This window comes from Dipodomys merriami, unplaced genomic scaffold (genome assembly GCF_024711535.1).
Source record: "Dipodomys merriami isolate MVZ:Mamm:240054 unplaced genomic scaffold, mDipMer1.0.p SCAF_332, whole genome shotgun sequence".
Taxonomy (NCBI): Eukaryota; Metazoa; Chordata; class Mammalia; order Rodentia; family Heteromyidae; genus Dipodomys; species Dipodomys merriami.
In genome coordinates this window covers 646610-668010 of record NW_027204849.1, presented here as the reverse complement: position 1 = coordinate 668010, position 21401 = coordinate 646610, and the positions used below count along the sequence as shown (strand labels likewise).

At 39.9% G+C, this 21401-nt stretch overlaps 2 long non-coding RNA genes across 3 annotated transcripts in view; one reads left to right on the top strand and one right to left on the bottom strand.

The window, feature by feature from the left end:
- LOC138803077 (uncharacterized) overlaps positions 1-1219 on the bottom strand; it is a 29888-nt gene extending 28669 nt beyond the window's left edge. Inside the window, exon 1 of the long non-coding RNA XR_011364857.1 lies at positions 900-1219. This is a non-coding gene — a long non-coding RNA (uncharacterized lncRNA). The remainder of the gene's footprint in view (positions 1-899) is intronic.
- LOC138803078 (uncharacterized) lies at positions 1084-19881 on the top strand. Of its 2 annotated transcripts, none has more exons than XR_011364859.1 (3): positions 1084-1193; positions 8771-8995; positions 19716-19881. It is a non-coding gene; the product is annotated as an uncharacterized lncRNA (long non-coding RNA). The 2 variants fall into 2 exon arrangements; XR_011364858.1 differs by lacking the exon at positions 1084-1193 and adding an exon at positions 1593-1627.
- Positions 19882-21401: the final 1520 nt, after the last annotated feature.

The following is a 21401-nucleotide window of genomic DNA, read 5'->3' as shown; positions in this document are numbered from 1 at the left end:
CTCAACAGCACCGTGTGCCGAGAACGGTGACCACCAGCCTTCCTTGCAGCTGGGGACGGCTATGTAGCAAGAGCCACCTCAGGACAGTGCGGTCTGAACCTGGGCTCCCTGCTCCCCAGGGAGGCCCGGGGAGGCCACAGCAGCACCGCCTCTTCAGCACCTGGATCCAAAAGCAGCAGTCACAGAGGCAGGGGTCTGTTGGGTGCTTATGACACAGTTGTCACCAAAGCAACCATTGTGATGACGCCGAGCCAGGGAACCTGACAGAGGAGTTGGGGCGCCTTCCTCTCTCCACGCACTCCTCGAGGCTGAAGCCTGCCAGACCTCTGGCCGGGCCACTCTCAGTGGCTGGTGCTAGGGGCCATGGGGGGGGGTCCCTAACGTCCAGTCCGCCATCGCCACCACCATTATGGCCGCCAGTGTTGCTACGGCCTCAGCCAACACGACGGGCACTGCCAACTTGGCCATGGAAGTTGCGCAGGCCACAACCATCTACATGGCCGCCACCAACGTGGCCGCCCTCGCCAACAGGGCAGCTGTTTTTGCCCAGACCACTTGTGCCAATATGGCTGCCTTTAAACCGGCCGCGGCCATTGCTACGGACACCACTCCAACGTGGCCGGCGCCCTGGGAACACCGGCACTTCCAATATGGCCGCCACGTTCTCTGAGGCTGCCACCGCGGTTATGGCTGCCTACATAGCTGCCAATATGGTCGCTGTCGGCACTGCCGCTAGGGCCACCGGTGCTGCCATAGAGGCTGTGCTGGCTGGCGCGTCCACCATGGCTGCCATGAGTCTTCACGGCCCACTGCCATGGCCGCCATCACTGAGGCCTCCACCACCGTGTCGCCAGCGCCCGCCCTGTTTGCCCCCACACCCCATCCCCAGCTGCTCTTACTGCGCATGCTCCCGCTGGTGACGCAGAAGTGTCACCTGATCTTCAGTCCCGGCCCAGGGTCGTCACGCGGAGGTCAGGCCGTTAGATCACCCTAACTGTCTCCACTCGCAGCCCAGCCCTTCCCAGCTCCCCAGTGAGCCGTGATGCAGAAATCCCGGGTGACATGGCTGCTGCCTGGGGCCGGGAGGCCTCTTGACATGAAGATAGTCTGTTCGCTTATCTCACTTAAGTGATGAATCTCGAAGTTGGTTCTCCTAGAGCATCCTACAGGCCGTGGTGATGCCTAACCATCAGGTTGTCTTCAATGGGTCTGGGAATAACCCGTGGGGCCCTGATAATCAGCGCCAATTGGCCTGCTGGAGGGGGCGGGGCATCAAGAGGCGAGCTCACCACAGACCCCGCCACGGAACAAAGCAGGGCTTGGAGAGGTGACGTCACCGCGCCACGGGGCGCCGCCGGAGGGGCGTGCCATGCCGTGGAAAGGGGCGGGACATGCTGCCGAAAGGGGGCGGGGTGTGCTATTGGAGGGGGTGGGGCATTGAGCCCCACATGGTGAGCTGCCGATTGGGATTGGACAGGGGGCTACTTGGGGGAGGAGCATGAATAGTGGTTAGAAACCGTTAGTGGGGGAGGGACAAAGCCTATCCGGGTATATATAGGCTGCGCGCGCAGAGGCCTGGGAGTAGGGGAAAAACCAGAGGCCGGAGGAGCGATTATGGGGAGTCAGGGTATGAGTAAGGGAAAGACCGGGGTCCTGAGGCCAGGGAGAGTAAGGGAAAAACCAGACAGCAGTAGGAGTGGAGAGAGATAGCAGGAGGGGAAAGCTTGCTAGGCAGGCCTCGAGAGGCCACTTGGGCCCTTCTTTGGAGGTCATCGGGGCCTCCTCGGGAGGTCATTCGGGCCTCCCCTGGGGGTCATTCGGGCCTCCTCTGGAGAGGCCTCCGGAGCAGAGCAGGCAGGCAGGCCTGTGCAGAGTGGAGAGGCCTGCGGTGAAGGAGGAAGGTTAGAAAGGGAAAGCCTTGCCCTTTGGAGGTTCCGAGCTCTGGAGCTTTGGAGGTCTGAGGTTTGGAGGTTTGCAGACCGACTAATAAAGGTTGGGGGTCGGGGTTGCCCATTGGAGGCTTAGAGGTTTGGTGGTTGAGGCTGCTCTTGGTTCTGGGTTTCTAGCCCAGGACAAAGTAGTCTCTCTCTTTCTGATATAAATAGTGTAAATAAACTTCGTTTGTCTGTCCACCTTTCACAGTCTGGGCCTCGATGGATTGTCTTGCTTTCTGTAGCTCATAAGTGTTCCATCTCAGGCTTTTATGACCTAGTTTCAGAATTTGGTCTAGATTGAAAAAGTTTCCAGCAAAACTGATTCTGTATCAGCTCCTGGATAATCTGCACCTAGACTGGTTCAGCGTTGTCTTAAGGGCTTCCTTAAGGAGAAACAATTTACCTATCGTGTAATAAGTCTCTGGACCGAATGAAGATCATGGTTCTTGGCTACTAATTTCATTACAACTCAAATGAAGGGTTGCTGTCTTAGAAACAGTCTAATCTTATGTGCTCTGAAAATAAAAGGGACATGATTCAACATATGGTATATTCCTTTATTGTATGATGTTATAAATATTTCATCCAAACACAATGGTACCTAGCCTGTCTGTTGCAACATGGTTCTTTGTTCTTTCCCTTATTCTTTGATGAAGTGTCCTACAAAGTTGTAGAGTCAATAGCACACAATAAGAGGAGAGTCACTTGAGATTCATCCAGTACATGTTAAGAAGTGTTCCTTAGTTGTATAGGCCTGCCCCCCCTCTCTTCCCCTCACTTTCCCCCTCTCTCTTCCTCTTTCTCTTCAGCATTAGAATTTGAACTCTGAGCCTTGAATTTCCAAGACAGGCCCTCTAACTCTTGATCCATGTCTCCAAGATTTTTATTTTTGTTTTATTTTTTAAATAGAGTGTTATGCTTTAATCTGGAGCCAGCTTCAGACCTCGGGTGTACCACCTACATAGCTAAGAATGCAAATGCACAAATACCATAACACCTAGTTGGTTAAGATATGGGTTTCAATAACTTTTGCCTATGCTGACCTTGAACCAATATCCACCTTTTCTCTGCCTCTCCAGTAGCTGAGATTACAGGCTTGCAACACCAGCACTTTTTTTTAGTAAGTTTTTTTTTTTGTGTGTGAAAATACTGTACCAGAGGGGTTACAGTTACATGAGCAAGGTAATGAGTACATTTCTTATCAAGTATTGTTGCCTCCTTTGTTTTTCCCCTACCATCCCTTCCCTCCCATCTCCACAACTACACTCTTCCCCCTCTTCCCCATCCACCTAAATTGTAAAGTTCATTTTTCCACATAGCGGTCTTGTACATCTCATTGTTGCCATGGGTCAACCTATATCCTTATTTAAACAATTTGCTTTTTCCCTTCCCCTCCCCAAATTATACCAGCATCAAATAGTGAAAATAGGGGTTATACCGTGGGGGAAGGACATACAAAGCAACAAAAAAATCACCTTATAAATACATTAGAAACAATAGCAAGAAAGAGAAAACCACTTGTGTCCTTATCTTGGGGTTCTTTCACTTATCATCTTATCTGACCTTTTCTGCTTGTCTCAGACATATACTAGCTATTGCATGGGACCTATGTTTCTTTGGGCCTGGCTTCACTTAATATAATTTTTCCAAGTCTTTCCATTTCTTAACAAATGGGGCAATGTTATTCTTTCTGATGGAGGCATAGAATTCCACTGTGTATATATACCACATTTTCTTGATCCATTCATCTACTGAGAGACATCTGGATTGGTTCCATATCTAAGCTATGGTAAATAATGCTGCAATACACATAGTTGTGCTAGTAGCTTTAGTATGGTCTTGTTTGTGATCAATTGGGTAAATGCCCAAAAGTGGGTTGTGGGGTCATAGGGGAGCTCTATGTGGAGTCTTTTGAGGAACCTCCATACTACTTTCTGAAGTGGTTGAACAAGTTTACACTCCTACCAATAATGCAGTAGGCTTCCCTTCTGGCCACATCCCCTCCAGCATCTGTTGCTATTAGAGTTCTTGATTATAGCCATTCTAACTTGGGTGAGGTGGTATCTAAATGTTGTTTTGATTTGCATTTCTTCTATGGCTATTTGTCTATTGGCCATCCTTCTTTCCTCTTCAGAGAAGTTTCTCTTTAAGTCTTTAGCCCACTTATTTATTGGACAGTTGTTTCTTTGAGGATTTGTTGTTGGGGGATTTAATTTTTTGAGTTCCAGGTATATTTTAGATATGAGACCCTTGTCGGTTGTATGGCTAGTGAAGATCTTCTCCCAGTCCATGGGCTTTCTATTGATCTTGCTAGTTATGTCCTTTTCCATGCAGAAGCTCTGAAACTTCATGCAATCCCATTTGTCCAACCTTTCTGTGATTTGTTGTGTTTCTGGGTCTCTATTAAGAAAATTTTGTCCTATGCCAAGGAGACCTAGGGTTTCTCCTATTCCATCCTGTAATGTTTTCAGGGTGTCTCCTTTGACTCCAAGGTCTTTGATCCATTTGGAGTTGATTCTAACACCAGCACTTTTGCACAGCACGTAAGTCTATTTTGTAAACAGAAAAACTCTTGTTTCCAATCTCCTTTGCATAAATAAGAATCTTTCAAGTTGGATGCCGAAGACTCATGCCTGTAATCCTCAGTAGACTGAGATTTGAAGAGAGAAGTTGGAAACCAACCTGGACACAAAGACCTGTGTGATCCTTATCTCCAATTAAATAGCAAAAAGCTGGGCTAGTGATGTGTCTCAAGAAGCAGAGCACCAGTGGAAAGCAAGCAAGCTGGAAGGAAGGAAGGAAGGAAGATAGGAAGGAAGGAAGGAAGGAAGGAAGGAAGAAAGGAAAGAAGGAAAGAAGGAAGGGAAGGAGGGAGGGAGGGAAAGAGGGAAGGAGGGAGAATTCTCAAACTCTGCCTCTGTATAAAATATGATGATATGAAATACGTTGATATGAAAACCTAATATGGCTTAAATTCTGTCTTAAGAAGAAAAAAAATCTAAAATGATTTAAACTATTAATCAAAAAAGTACCACTATAAGAAACCAGAAACAATTGTTTAAAAACTCAATGTTCCTTTGGAACTACACTTTAACCCTTTGGGAGTCTATACTCAACCCTGTTTTAACTAGTAGCAAAGATTATTTTTTTTTAAGTCCTGATTTTCAGAGAAGAGAAAGATAATTGATTCTTGGACATATTTCTTGCTCCATGTAGCCAAAACAAAAATAATTTGCTATCACTATCTTCTATACCTCCCCTGTTATGCATAAGAAGATTGATAAACATAAGAATTGTGTTACTGACAGAAGCTTGTAGCTCATGCTTGTAATCCTTGCTACTTAGGAGGCTGAGTCCAGAGGATTGATATTTGAAGAAAATTCAAGCAGACCCTACCTCCAAATAGCTGGCAAAAAATCTAGGCTGGAGGCATGGTTCAAGTTGTAGGGCACCAGCCATAATCAAGGAAACTGAGCAGTTGTGAGGTCTTGAAGTACAGTCCTCAGTACACAGGATCTAGAAACTCACGCTTTTTGACCAACTGACACATACAAGCCCAGAAGATGTACTAATGACCCCATGGTAGGACCACTCTGAGAGTAAAAGAATCATCTTGGGAAAACTTAGTGAGAGTGGAGCTCCAGAAAAAGTCAGGAGCCATGCACCAATGACTCACCTGTAATCCTAGCTACTCAGAAGGCTGACATATGAGGATTGCAGTTTGAAGTCCACCTGGGTGGGGAAGGTCCACAAGAATCCTATCTCCATTAAATCTTCAAAAAAAGGCAGGAATGGAGCTGTGCTTAAGTGCTAGCCTTAAGGAGAGAAAAAAAAAAAGCTCAGGATAGCACTAGGGATGTTGGGGAGGAAGGAGAGAGAGGAACAAAGAGAGGGAAAGCCAAACACTGATATGGAAATGAGGCTTTATAGGCATTAATATTAAGTCGCTGGGATGTGAGATGACAGGTAAATGTTATAAAGGAAGTTGAAATGTTATTTCTTTGCATACTATCTCAGAAAAATAGCATTTGTAAAATTTAAAAAATCCAAAGCTTTTCATGATATTTTAACTTTTTTTTATTGTGAAAATACCATACAGAGGGGTTACAATTACATGGGCAAGATAATGAGTACATTTCTTATCAAGCATTGTTGCCTCATCCTTTGTTTCCCCTTCCCATCCCTTCCCAGCCCTCTCACCACCCCTCTACTCCCCCCCCCAATTGTAAAGTTCGTTTTTTGACATAACGATTTGTACATCTCATTGTTGCAATGGGTCCACCTGTATCCCTATTTAAACAATTTGTTTTTTTCCTTCCCCTCCACAAATTATACCAACATCAAATACAGTGAAAGTAAGGGTTATACCATGGGGGAGGGACATACAAAGCAACAAAGAAATCATCTTATAAATATGTTAGAAACAATTGCATGAAAGAAAAAAACATTTGAATACTTATCTTGGGGTTCATTTCACCTAACATCAACTTATCTGACCGTTTCTGCTTGTCTCAGACATATACTAGTTATTGCAAATAAGGGAAACCATGGGACCTATGTTTCTTTGGGCCTGGCTTACTCCACTTAATATAATTTTTCCAAGTTTTTCCATTTCCTAACAAATGGGGCAGTGTCATTCTTTCTGATGGAGGCATAGAAGTCCATTGTGGATATATACCACATTTTCTTGATCCATACATCTACTGAGGGACATCTGGGTTGGTTCCATATCTTAGCTATGGTAAATAATGCTGCAATAAACATAGTTGTGCTGCTGGTAGCTTTAGTATGGTCTTGTTTGTGATCACTTGGGATATTTTAACTTTTAAGGAATCAAGATGATCTTGCAAATATGATCTTAAACATCTCCTGTTACAGACTAGTGCTAATTTTCCCGGCCTCCAAAGAAAGAACAACTATTTTGGCTAGTGTAGCCCTGTGTCTTAAAATTTGTACATTAACCAAATCACTTGGAGTTAGTTAAATAAATATTCAAGTTCAGTAGATTCATTTTAAATGAACCACAGATAAAGCTATGAACCAAGTTTGAAAAAGCAAGGACTGAGATCAACCCTATTTCTCATGTCTTTGATTATCTGATCTTCCCTCCTTTATAGTTGACTCAGAATATGCCCCTGACTATTAGTTCAGTATCATCTCCCAACTACAGGTGATTCAGTTATCAGGGTGGACACCTGACTCAGTCAGATCAATGTCTTCTGGCTTCAGGTGATTCAGTCATTCAGGGTGGGTACCTGACCCAGGAAGATCAGTGTCTTCCCCTGGTTATAGGTGATTATTCATCCAGGGTGAGTACTTGACTCACAAAAGGCTTATCAGTGATGTTTTTCAGGATTTTTAGAGGCAGAACTAGGGAAGAACATTCTCTCTGGCACAAAACTATGTGTTCTGAGGTTCAGGGTTATTCTCTACATATTCTTGCTGAAAGAGAAAAGGTGATATAAAAGGTGAGGCCCAGGGCTTTGCAGAAACCAGACTATATTAATGTGCCTGGTTCCCCAGATTCCCCTAAATTGGAGCTCAGTGGCAGCCTTGCCTCTGCAATATCATGTGTAACGCTGTCCTTTTCATTTCTCAATACTTATTTCAGTTTATTTTCGGTCACCTGAAATCAAAAATTACAATGCAATTGATATTTCAAGATATAACTTTTTTTTCTTCTCTTTTGAACTAAATAAAAATTCTTTGCAACACAGAACCTACTACTGATTTTTTGCTTACCTTTTTTGTCTGTATATTAGTTACTTTTCCGTGGCTGTGGTCAGAATACCTGAGAGAACAACTTAAGGGAAGGACCATTTTATTTTGGCTCATGGTTTCAGAGGTTATATCTGTGATTGCTTGGTCTTGTGAGCATGGTATTGGCTAAAACGTGGTAGAGATGGTTTTTTCTCATGATAGACAGGAAGGAGAGAGCAAAGAAGGGACAGAGGTTAGGAACAGCCTTCCTAGACATGTCCCCAGTTATCTACTTTCTCCAATGAGGCCCGTCCAACTGCAACCTTAAAGGTACCAGAGATGAGCCTCAGAAATACTACCACTGCCTGGGGACCAAGGATTCAGCACATGATTGTATTTCATATTCAAACCATAATGGTCTGAGCATGACACAGTCTAGCACTTGGGACATGATGTTTGTTGGTGAATTTATTGACTCATTGAACATCATGTATATCATATGGCAAGTACCATATTGAAGGCTGGTTCCTTCCCGTTGATTATAATTTAGTTGGGGAGACAAATAAGCAAAATAATTTAAAATTATGGAATGTATCAAAGGAGCACAAAGGAGACAGCGTCATGGAAGGGATGACACTTCATCTAATACTTTCAGGATAAATGTAGGAATAAAAAGAAGAAAATTCTAGTCAGAAAGAAACAAATAGGCAAAGGCATATAATCATTAAGTTTCTAATCCAGCCCTAGTCTTTTAATGAAAGTAAATCTGTATTGGATTAGGCAACTGTTAATCAGATTTTTTAAAATATTTTAAATCTTCTTTAAATCTTTTTAAAAGGCTCCTAAAAATGCTTATGAGAAGAGTCAGGGAAGAGGTGAAGAGGGGAGAGATGAATGAGAATGTCGAAAGGATGGCATGGATCAAGATATTGATGCACAAGACACCAGTGTGGTTGGTTCTTGTTCTCTGGTAGTATTGAAATAATACCAGGAATGATAAGCACACTTTTAAAGAATTTCTTTAGTAAAGAGAAATTTAAGGTCACTCAAAACAATTAGTAGGAGGACCAAGAGGCCAGTGGTCCTGGGCTGTTGCTTTATGTTGCCCTCTATTCTTCCCCTTTCTCTCCTTTCAGGCAACCTCATAGTATGACTGATGTGTTTGAATCAGGCCAGATCTTCTCCAGGGAAGTGGCTTGAGGATGGTGATCAGAGATTGGTGGATTTGGCCTGAGACAAAGAAGAAAGACCCAAGACCATCCTCTGCATGGTGACTTGTAGGAGGCCTGGCCTGGGAAAGACCCAAAACCCTCCCCTGGATGGTGGCCACCAATGGAGGAGGGGAAAAGCTGGCTAAACAGGTTTGCTAATATCCTTCAATATACTGTATTCACAAACAGCTTTGTTAAGTGGTGATTTTTAAGCTAGGTGCTAGTGGCTCATATCTGTAATCCTAGACACCCAAGAGGCTAAGATCTGAGGTACAAAGCCAGTCCAGTCAGGAAAGTCTATGAGACTCTTATCTCCAATTAACCACCCCCCCCCCAAAAAAAAAAGCAGGAAATAGAACTGTTGCTCATGGTAGAACACTAGCCTTGAGGGGAAAAAAAAAGCTAAGGACAGTGCCCAGACCCTGAGTTCAAACCCTATGATTGCCAGCATGCACGTGCATGTGCACACATGCACGCGTGCGCACCCGCGTGCACGCACGCACACACACACACACACACACACACAAAGATGACTTCTTTGTACAACTACTTAAAAATAATTTTAAAATCCTAAAAAAAATTAAAAAATAAATGACTATAGGCTAAATATATTATTCAAGTGTGAAATACAGACAAAAAAAAAGCTATCAAGATAAGGAGAAGGCAGAAGAGTAAAGACCCTGAATTATCCAAACTAAGGTGTGCTTCTTCAAATAAGCAAGGGTCTGCTATGTAACAATGATCCCTAGCTTAAAAAAAAAGGTTTTACTGTTTTAAGGAAGGTTTAGGTTCATAGCTAACTTGGAGAACTAATATGGGACATCTATATATCTAACCTCTGCTGCCACAGATGTACAGCTTGCCTCAGTTATTGACATGTGTTAACATGTTGTAAAGTAAATCCAGTTGGTGCAATACTGAGAAGCCACATTTTGAGAGGTCGAATTGGGAATCTATTAAGAAAGCTGGCATCTGCAGGAGGACTCTGTCACAAAGAACTGTAACCCTGTAAATACACTTAACACTGTTAGAAAACTGAACCATGAGAGCAGGAGAGGAAAGGAAGAGCAGAAAACCAATACCAATCACCCAGATCAACTCCAATGGAGAGCTGAAGAGGATGCCTTGCTGACTGGAGGGGAGACAGTAGACAGGAATCGCAGCACAGGAGGCCTGGCATAATGGCTGCTGAGCTCGAATGACCCTAAAATAGGGTCAGGTCAGAGAGCAGGGTCACATGAAACTCCAGTCTCCAAGTTCAAGGCACAGGACTGACAGGTCCAGTAAGCTATCATCTAAATCCCCGCCTCTGCCTCTAGGAATTCAGACATGCCCATCAGCTGGTAGGTGGGATTCCCCTTCCTCCACTATGAAGAGAAGATGGTACCAGTTAAACCCAATTCCCTGTCCACCACTTGGCCAACCACTGGTTAGACCCAGCATCCCCACTTCAGAGTGGTATATTTGCTGCAAGTGATGATCTTCCATAGGAGTGTCATTATCCCCCAAAGCTCATAGCTTACTCTTATGGTTGCACATTCTATAGGTTTTAGTGAATGTATAATGAAGTATCATGTAGATACAAATTACCTTAAAAATCCTCATGAATTCCTTACCTAAACCCTGGTACCATAAATCTTTTACTGACCCCCCAATTTTGCCTCCTCTAGAATGTCAACTTGTTGGAATTATATAGTATGCATACTTTGTAATAGAATTTTGTACACAGTCATAGTTGTCTTAATGTCCTTGGATATTCTGTTCTATTTTTTTGTTTTGGGTTTTGTTCTTTTTTTTTGTTGGTCATGGGGCTTGAACTCAAGGCCTAGGTGCTGTCCCTGATCTTTTCAGCTCAAGGATAGTGCTCTACCACTTTGAGCCACAGTGTCATTTCTGGTTTTCTGTGGTTCATTGGAGATAAGAATCACACACACAACAACAACAACAACAACAAACAAACAAAAACAACCAGAGTCTCACAGACTTTTCTGCCTTGGCTGGCTTGGAATTGCAATTCTTAGATCTCAGCCTCCTGAGTAGCTAAGATTAGAGGTGTGAGCCACCAGTGCCCAGCTTCTGTTCTCTCTCTCTTCCTTCCTTCCTTCCTTCCTTCCTTCCTTCCTTCCTTCCTTCCTTCCTTCCTTCCTTCCTTTCTTTCTTTCTTTCTTTCTCTCTTTCTTTCAATTTTTGCTCTTTGATTTTCAGTTTCTGAGGTTTGTATTGACACGGCCTTAAACTCAGAGATTATTACCTTACCATTGTGCAGTATACTAATAAGCATACCAAAGGCATTCTTTATTTTAGTTACAGTGATTATTTTTATCTCTAGCATTTCTTTCTATTTACTTTTTAAGATTTTCTAATTATATTACTTACCTGTTCACACATGCTGTGTACTTCATTCATTAGAGCCTTTTAAATTCTTGAACTGATAAGACCAATATTCCTGCTATGTCTGGCTCTGATGTTCTAGTTGTCTCTTCAAATTATTGTTTGACTTTTATTATGCCTTGTAACTTTTTTCTTGATAGACATGATATACTGGGTAAAAGAGAATCAGTAAATAGGCTCTTCCGAATATATTAAGGAAGAAATAGGTTTATGATCCTATGCTTAGGTCTCAATATTTTAGTGAGTCCGTGCCTCTGTCCTTTGAATGCTAAAAGTATGTCTTGGGCTTTTTTTTCCCCTCTAAAGATGGTAAAGGATGGCTAGAGTCATCGCAGTTGAGTATTTCTCTTCTCCATGTGAAGACTGGAGTTTACTAGAGTTGAGTACTTTCCTTTCTCTGTCATTTAGGCTTTTAAAATCCTTAAGGGTCAAGCTTTGGTTAACTATCCCTGCCCCCCTCCCCCCAGGTAGGTTTGTTAAGAACAGAATGCTCTAGCGCATTTCAAAAATGATTCTGTTAACCTCTCTGTGCTATAAGCATAAAAGGTTTTTCTCCAACTTGAGCACAAAATGACAAACTCCTCCATAACAGGGTCACCTTAACATTTTAAACTCTTAAATTTGTCCACACTGAGTACTTTATCAAGGACTGCACATTTTCCCTATTTTGACACTGGTTCCCACTGAAGCTTCTTATAGGTCTCTCTCCCTAACAGATCCAAAAAGAGTTTTTCCAGTCTTTTCACCACTTCATTTGTTAGCACAGAATGACATTTTATGAACTTCTCACATCTAGACCAAAATAAAAGTCAGCTTTTTCAGAAATATTCAGTAACATAAGAAATATATAAGTAATATATATTATATATAATATGTATAAGTAATATAAGAAAGATGTGAGGCTCCATCAGAAATCCAGAAGTAAAGCTGTGGCTCTAAGTGGTAGAGATCTAGCGTTGATGAAAAAAAAAAGTGGTCAGGGTCAAGGACAAGCTTCGTGACTGGCTGACAAAAAAAAAAAAAAGATGTCAGGTTCTACTTTCCAGGTTCCACTTTCCAGAATACATAATAATAATTGATATTTGATGAGCATTTTCCATATTTATACATTATGCTAAGAATCGTATGTTAAATTCACTTTTATCTTAAACCTCCCTGAAAAATGTCTTATTATACCTTCTCTTGAGATGAGAAAACTGAGGCACAAAGAGTTCAAGAATCTTTGATTCAAAATAGATAGGTGAGGAAACAGAAATTATATTATTTTTAATGAATATAAAAAGGGACAGAATCACAAGTTAAAACCAAAAAGCAACTGGAAAAAGTCTGGAACTAGAAACCTAAAAAGGGCTATCTAAATTTGCCCTCTCCTTTAAAATGGTTAAAAAAAACCTAAATTGGTAACTCTCTATAAATGGGTAGGAACAATAAGGTGAGAAAAAAGAAAGCCTTAAAGCTCACCTTTTGTTACCCATGTTTTGGGTAAGACCAGAGGCATATTTTAAAACAATAAGCAAAAGCACCCATCATGGCAACCCAGAACCACTTTCTAATAGTTGGGAGTTGCTTGACTGCATGACCATGTGTATTTGTTCCATTCAGAATAAAACAGCAGATAACATTTTGAGTATTTAACTCCTATTTCCTGCTTAAGGAACAGGAAATGTTTTTTTTCAATTTCACTGTTGGAATCTCTTTTTGTGAGACACTCAGAAATTCTTTTCCTGAATGGGTCTCAAGGACTTGTGGTTTTGTGCAGAAACTGGAAGCTGAGAGTACACCATCTATTCTCTAGTGACAGCTTAACCAAGTTTACCCAAATACTAAGTGATGAAGCTGGGGTTTGAATTTAGCACAACTTCAAACCCTTGTACTCTCACCTGCTTTATTTTATTTCTGTTCTAAAGGTAAGGATTCTTTGGAAATCCTAGGACTCTATGGAAATCATTCCCTTTTGTCAAATGTTGCCATTGACATCTCCAAGCTCTCATATCCATTTAGAAACACATAAAAATACGAAAGCTTAATTTGAGACTCATACATATAACTGTGGATATATAAACACTCACTGCTTGGGAGCAAACATTATAACTATAAAATCTTCTGGGTCTTTAAAGACTACAGTGATTCTATACACACTGTCTTTCAGAGAGAAACACTGCTACTACACCTACCAGAGCAAGTTCTTTGGGGCTTAGGCCTTTGTATTAGAGTTTTTAAATGAAGAATTAGAGACAGAAGCCATTTTCTACGTCTGTAATTTCAGCCTCTCTTTCCAATATGATTATGATATGCATTTTTCCTTCATGGGATGAAATAGAATGGGAAAAATGGAACAGAACATAAAATAGAATGGTAACATAGTAGAATCAAATAAAGTACAAAAATGTTATTTATACAACTAAGCTTAAACTTCATCGCTCCTTAACTCTATCACCAGCACTGACTCACCTACGAATCACTAGGCGGTGAGCACTCCCTTGTTTCATCCTCTTTGCTATCATTACTTTTATATGACACTTAACAGACTATATGCTAGGTCTTCCTAGGTCAATCTTCTTCTGAATTGAACATACCTTAAGGGATCCTAAATCATATGCTCCATAAATATTCTAAGGATTAGTGTACAAACTATATGGCCTGTCATAGGTTTTTCTCAGACAAGAAAACATTGTTTCCTTGGTTACAGATATCTACATTCTCTGGGTAAGAAAAAAATAAATTGTATAATGATATGAATACTAGGTTTGCAGTGGAAATTTAATTCTTTCTTTCTTTCTTTCTTTTTTTTTGTCCAGTCGTGGGCCTGAACTCTGGGCCTGGACGCTGTCCCTCAGCTCTTCAGCTCAAGGCTAGCACTCTACCACTTGAACCACAGCGCCACTTCCTGCTTTTTTCTTTTTGCTTATGTGGTGCTAAGGAATCGAACCCAGAGCCTCAAGCATGCAAGGCAAGCACTCTACCACTGAGCCACCTTCCCAGCCCTTAATTATTTCTTTTTAGAGTCTTCCTCAGATAGAGTTTAACCAACTATGAATTGAAACCCTTGAAAAGGGAAATGTCATAACCTCAAGGAATGAAGCACAAGGGTTATTAAAATGACTTAGAGTCAGATAAGGGTTATTTGGTTCTGACGGTGGGCATGTGATTGACAGCAACCTATCAAGACTCATTTGTAAAATGAAGAAATGACATCTACCCATACTATTTGGCATATAATAAGTGCTTAATAAAATATGCTTGATAAGTTTAGGCAAGATATCTTAGACTGGACTCACCTAAAGCAAACTCTGAGACAATGATTTGTATGTAAGCAATTTACTAAGAAAATTCTCTGAGAAAAAAATGATACAGGAATAGGGGAAACAGAACTGCTAAAAAGAAGCAGCCAAGTATGGATATGATGAGGTAAAGTCCCATCAAGATAGCACCCATCAGACTGACAGGAATTTGTACCTCAGAATGTATCCACCCCAAAGTAAAGGCACTGAAATTTCACTTTCCTGCATTGTTAACAATCGGCTGAAGATGCACATTGTCTTCTTGCTTTCTGAGGGAACAGATTCAGTAGCCTGGGGTTCATTTTCCAAAGAACAATTGAAAGAATGAGCTATTGGAAGCAAAGGCATGCTTGTATAGGTGTAAGAATATAGAGGAACAGTAAAAGTGCTACAAGAGGATTTGGGCAGAACACCAGATTACAAGGGATAACCAACCACATGCAATAGGTTCAAATCCTGGCTCTTCCTCTTTTTTGGTTAAATAAACTCAGCTAATTTACTTAACATTTCTGAGTTTATATTTTACCACTTGTAGAAGTTAGTTGATAATACATATTTCAAAGAGTAGTTACAAAAACTAAATGAGTTAGTGTAAAGCAACTTTCAGAGAAGTGGATATATCCACATATACTCAGTTCATATTAGTTTTCTCTAACTCTTGTAGGATTTGTATTATAAACAAAGAGTAGATTTTTACATACCAAAGTTAATAGATGATCCTAGATAAATTAATTATCCTGATGTGAAATTCTGTAGATAAATCCTGCTTAAGGAAATTTTGTTTTAAAGATACTTCTACTTATGGCTTTTATTCATTTTTTCTGATTATATGAAGAAAACATATTTGAGTCATGTATTCCAATATTTCTGTAGAATTAGCTAACTTACAACTTCTAAGAATTAGCTAACTTACAACTTTCTGGTGCCGTGAGTTCATTGTATAGCAGGTGTAACAAATTGAAGCAGTAAATTGAGCTCAAGAGGAGTGGAGTTGCATAGCATTGACCAGGAAGAAGTTGGGACAAAGTGTGAACCAATGCAACAGTGACACTCACTAGAAACTATGTTGGAAATGAACTTTACAACTTGGGGGAGAGGGGAGTGTGGGGTGAAACACGAGAAAATTATGGAGGGGTTAACACTATTCAAAAAGTAATATACTTAAGAGCTGGGAATGTGGCTAAATGGTAGAGTGCTTTTCTAACATCTATGAAGCTGGGTTCCATTCCTCATGCTACATACACAAAAAAGCTGGAGGTGGTGCTGTGGCTCAAGTGGTAGAATGCTAGCCTTTAGCAAAAAAGGCTCAGAGACAGTGCCCAGGCCCTGAGTTCAGGCCCCAGGACAAGAAAGAAAGAAAGAAAGAAAGAGAGAAAGAGAGAAAGAAGGAAAGAAAGAAAGAAAGAGAAAGAAAGAAAGGAAGGAAGGAAGAAATAAGGAAAAAAAGAAAGAAAAAGGAAGGAAGGAAGGAAGGAAGGAAGGAAGGAAGGAAGGAAGGAAGGAAGGAAAACAAAGGAGGAGGCAACAATGCTTGATAAGAAATGTCTTCATTACCTTGTCCATGTAATTGTAACCCCTCTGTATGGTATTTTCACAATAAAAAAAGGAAGAAAGAAAGAAAGAGAAAGAAAGAAGTAAAGGAAGGAAGGGAGGAGGGAAGGAAGGAGGGAAGGAGGGAAGGAAGGAAGGAGGGAAGGAGGGAAGAAGGGAAGGAAGGAAGGAGGGAAGGAGGGAAGGAAGGAAAGAGGGAAGGAAGGAAAGAAAAGTATTCATTACCTTACTTATGTAACTGTAACCCCCCCGTATATCACCTTTACAATAAAAAAGGGCTGTGCCAAGCTAAAGTAATGATGAGCTCTTGAATTTGAGAAGGGTAAGATAATGATATACATATAATAACTAATGGTGTATAAGATAAATATGAACCAGAAAGAACTGTTAACTAGGAAATCTTTAAGAAGAATGACAAGCTATAAATAAAAATAACCCTTAAAATCAAAGCAGTTTGTATTGATTAGTAGATATTGTAAAGAGACTGGCTGACCAAACCAGAGTCCTACAATAGTGAGAAGTATCCTCACATGGGCCTGGAGGAGCCTATATTCCCTTTGATTATATAAGACTATATAGTTCTTTCTAAATATACTCAGCTCCACTTGATGGGTTTGAATATTCATCTTTGGGAGAGGAAGTAGGAAAGAGATGAAGTATACTGCTTTGCAAATACAAAGAAAATACTTAAGATTCCAGGAATCTAGCAATCCAAGATGGAAGGAGGAAGAATAAGAGAATAAAGGGAAGAGAAAAGAAAAACTGCACACTAAGTTGGGGGGAGAAGGGCAATAAAACTCCTTGACAATGTCCCAGGCAAGTGATTTCACATTGTTTCCTATTTAGTGGATCAGAGCTATGAAGTGATGAAAGTACAGTCAGTTCCCTTTTAGAGTTTGGAATTTATTTGGAAATAGACATAGGAACCAAGTGGATGATCAAAATATTAGCTGTGCATGTGGTGAAGTTTAAATAGCTAGTATAGTTACCACAAGCCACTAAGAACTCAGAAAGGCACTTCACCTGCCACCCCAGAATAACTGTTGGAAAAGCAGTTACTATCTCTCCAGGTAGAAAGGGAAATGAAAGCTTATAGGAATTGGGCTTGTGGTAATAGAGACAGAGAAACTGGTTTGCAGATCCGAATCTAGAGGTACCCAGTACTGAGCCATGTGCTGTAAACAAAGAATTCAGAGCAGAAAACACATTGTAGATGAAGAGAAAGAACAAAAAAATACAGAAATACAAAAGTTCTGGAGCTTGAACTCAGAGCCTGGGCATTGTCCCTGAGTTTTCTTGCTTAAGTCTAGCACTCCACCATTTGAGCCAGGACTTCACTTGCAGTGTTTTGGTTGCTTAATTGGGGATAAGAATCCCCAAGATAGGGACACAAGTGGTTTTATCTTTCTTGCTGTTGTTTTTAATGTATTTATAATGTACCATGTGATTTTTTTTGTTTCTTTTGTATGTTCCTCCCCCATGGGAAGAATTTTAAAAATTGTTTTATGAGCATGAATTAACTATACAGAGGAATTTCATTGTCATATTTTCATATATATTATGTATTTTGATCAAATTCACTCCTCTATAGTACACATTTCTTAACTATTCTCGCTAAAGGAAAATAGAATTGGAGATCATTGTCTATAGAGACATAAGTTTTCACTCATATGCAGAATATAGAACAAAAAAAGCAACAATATACTATTATGGTAAAATGGGAATTGTTGAACACTATTTTTCCTGTACCTGGGCTTAAACTCAGGATCTTGTACTTTCACTTGACTTTTTCACTCACAGCTGTCATTCTACCACTTGAGCGATATCTCCAGTCCAGCTTTTTTGCTGGTTAAATAGAATCATAAGGACTTTTCCTGGGCTGGTTTTAAACCATAATCCTCAGATCTCATCTTTTAAAGTCACTAGACGTAGAGGTATGAGCCACTGGCACCCAACTTTCACATTTATCTTAAAATAACAATTAAATTCACAAAAATAAATTCACTAGAATAATCAACATGAGACACTAAAAAGAGAATTACATAGTAAATTCCAAATAACAAAAGCAATGACTAATGAAAGAAGAAATAAACATGGCTAGATACGGAAGTGATATAGATTCTCTCTGCTATTCTCAGTGGGCAGAGCCCTTCTGGCTCTTTAGCCAATAAAAACTGCTAGGGTTGCTGTCTTAGCTGGTTCTGTAGCAGGCATCTGGTTCCTGCTTGCCAGGCCAAGATACTGTCAAGGAGTCCTGGGTCCAAATTGATCTACTCTTTTGTTGGGAGCTGACAGTAAAGTTTAAATATCATCTTGACCCTGGTGCTCACTTGAAGGCACGTACAAGGAACTGGCTTACTTAAAAACACCAGGTGCCCAGGATTGCTTTGCTATGTCTGCAGAGTTTGTTTTACTTTCTACCAGTTGACCTTGTTTTTACTGTACTTTGTTTTTTTCTGAAATTTTCCTTGTTTTTCTGGACTATGGTAACCTTATGTTACCTCTTGACTTCTAATAGTATATATTAGGGAAAGTTAAAAATAAACGGTGCTGCAGTCTTGAGCTGCAGACCTCCCGACCTCATCCTTTGTCTTATGTCTTTATTTTTCCGTCCTCGCCCCCTAATTCAGGATTTTCTTTTGTTGCCGGCAGGCTCCGGCACTCTTTCAGTGGTGCTTGCCTATAATACCAGTACTCAGGAGGCTAAAGTGGGAGGATTGTGAGTTTAAGGCCAACTTGACCTACATAGCAAGACCATACTCTCCAAATTAATTCACTACAAGTGCCATCGATAATAACTCCCCCAAATAATTTTCAAGTGAAAGCATAGTCCTTCAAACTGGAAAGCTAAACACACATAATTATGAATCAATAATGAAAGTTCAATTTTTAGTTAAGCTATTTTATGAACTTGTATTAAATGTTTTTAAAAAAGATTATTCTATATGCATGCTACCATAGACTCCATTTGCTAACCTCATCCATGCACGTGCCAGCCTCAAGACTGTTGCCCTGTCCCATACTTCTTCTATTTGTTTCCTAATACTGTACTTCAGATCATCTCACTTTGAAAGGAAAAAAAATGAAAGAAAAAGCCTACATCCTGGTTTCAATCTTCAGTATCACAAAGAAAAAAATGTGAGTTTGATACATTAGATACATTTTTCTATTATACACTAAATTGAATACCTAACAACTATTTTTTTCTTTGTTTTGAAGAGCAAAGAAACCCACTCCCCTTAAGTGATGGATATGAAACTGTCTGGATAAGTTCTGGACCCACTTAGCATGGTCCTTTTGACTTGAGATTATAGCCTCTGACAGAACATCTTTGTGAGGTGGGATTGATCACAACAGTAGACTTGTAGCTGGACCAACCCACCTGGAATATGTCCGAAGTGAACTAGTTATACTTTACTATGATTATAATGAAAAATTACTTTTAAGAGTATATATAGACAGGAATGATGCTGTAATGAGTATATATAGACAAAGCAGCTACCCACTGCCCTCCTTGCAAAGAAAACAACCAGTAAAACAGACAAAAATTAAGCAAAGGATACACATCTGTCTCCTTATCTAAGGTTCCTAAGATTTCAAGAATGAACAAAAGGAGACTAATATAACTATTTACCTATTTTCACTAGATATCACATGTTCAGTGCCTAAAGAAGCTTTCCATAGTTCTTTGCCAAAGACCAAGTTTCTCCCTTCTGATCCTGTAACTGAGAATTTCCTGAGTGCACTGAGGGTGTAATAACACCGCCTCAAAATAAACAAGACAAATCTCCAAAAGGTGAAGAGGATACAAGTTTTTCAGGTATCTCCAACATTTTCAAGATGGACAAGCTTCTTTTTCAGCATTGTGATATGTTATAATTTGGGATTAAAAAAAGATAATCATTCACTAGTCCACTCAGTCTACCAGTGAAAATCAATTTCTTGAGCATGAAGTAAATAGGATGTTAGGAGCATGCTGGTTTACAGGAATCCACTTTGCTGGAGTTGAGTAAGAGGTGGGCAGTCATAACAGGAGAGGATTGCACAGGTGCATTTGTCAATACCTTTTCCTACTCCAAGACATCCCAGATTACCTGGGGTTTCCAGCACAACAGTTCATCCAGCATCTTAAACAACAAATCACTTCTATGAGCATACAGTTAATTACCTTACAGTATTGCTGATTGGATGGAAGGAGGATGTAAGATGTACAGCCTGAATGCAGATGATAAAGGATCAATCTTGGGAATGTGGCCAAGAATTCAAAATTGTATCAATTCTCAATTCTGAATTCTTGAAAAACAGTTTCTTCTTTTCTACTTTTAATCCTCCTTTGTGTCCTCTGATGCACCCTGGCTGCTGTTACTTTAGGTTAAGATATCCTTGATTTATTGTGGAAATTCCTAAACAGATCCCTTTACTCCTTAAAAAAATGTACTACATTATTTGCATTCTAAAATAGCATGACCTTGTAATAGACTGATTAAATCCTTAGGCCTGGAATAAGAATGCTAGACATTCACAAGCTGTGAGGTCATGGCAGGTTTTACACTGTCTATGCCTCACTTTCTCCATTATAAAGATAATACATGTATTTAACTTATAGAGAGTCTTGGTGAGGATTGAGAGAATCTTTGTCCTGGAGTGCACTGAATAAATATCAACTATTAATATTAGTTACTCAAAAATAACAAGCTAGGTGGTTTTATATGCTTGTATAAAAGCAAATTAATTTCATTCTTTACTGGACAGGATTTTTATAGTTTATTCTAATAATTTGACTTTGTTAGTTCTAAAATTTATCATTCTTTAATTTAGGTTTCAAATTTACCTCATTGGGCAATATCTATACTTGATAATCTTATATTCCCTTTCATTACTTATACAATTAATATCTAGATGACAATGTAGATAATAATTAAGTTACTCTACAAAATGTAAAATAACACTAACACTACTGTCTGTTCATTTTTATTATTTTATTAATTTTGACATTCCATTATATTTTTAAAAATACATAAAGTCTATGTCTATATTTAAGAAATGAGTCAAAATCTGGAAGTATAAAAATATGTTCTAGAAGAGGCTGGTGAGGAGCTCAAATGTAGAATATTTTCTAGCAAATACAAGGCCCTATCTTAAAACCTCAATACCAAATATACATATCTATCTATCTATCATATATATTGTATAATATATAACATATATTAAGAGGAAAATATTTAGTAGATTTTATAATTCTTCTTGATCACTTTTATGCTAATATACAGTAAAACTGTTGCACATGCTGAAATTACATAGTTTCCTGCACACATATAACACTGACCTTTAGA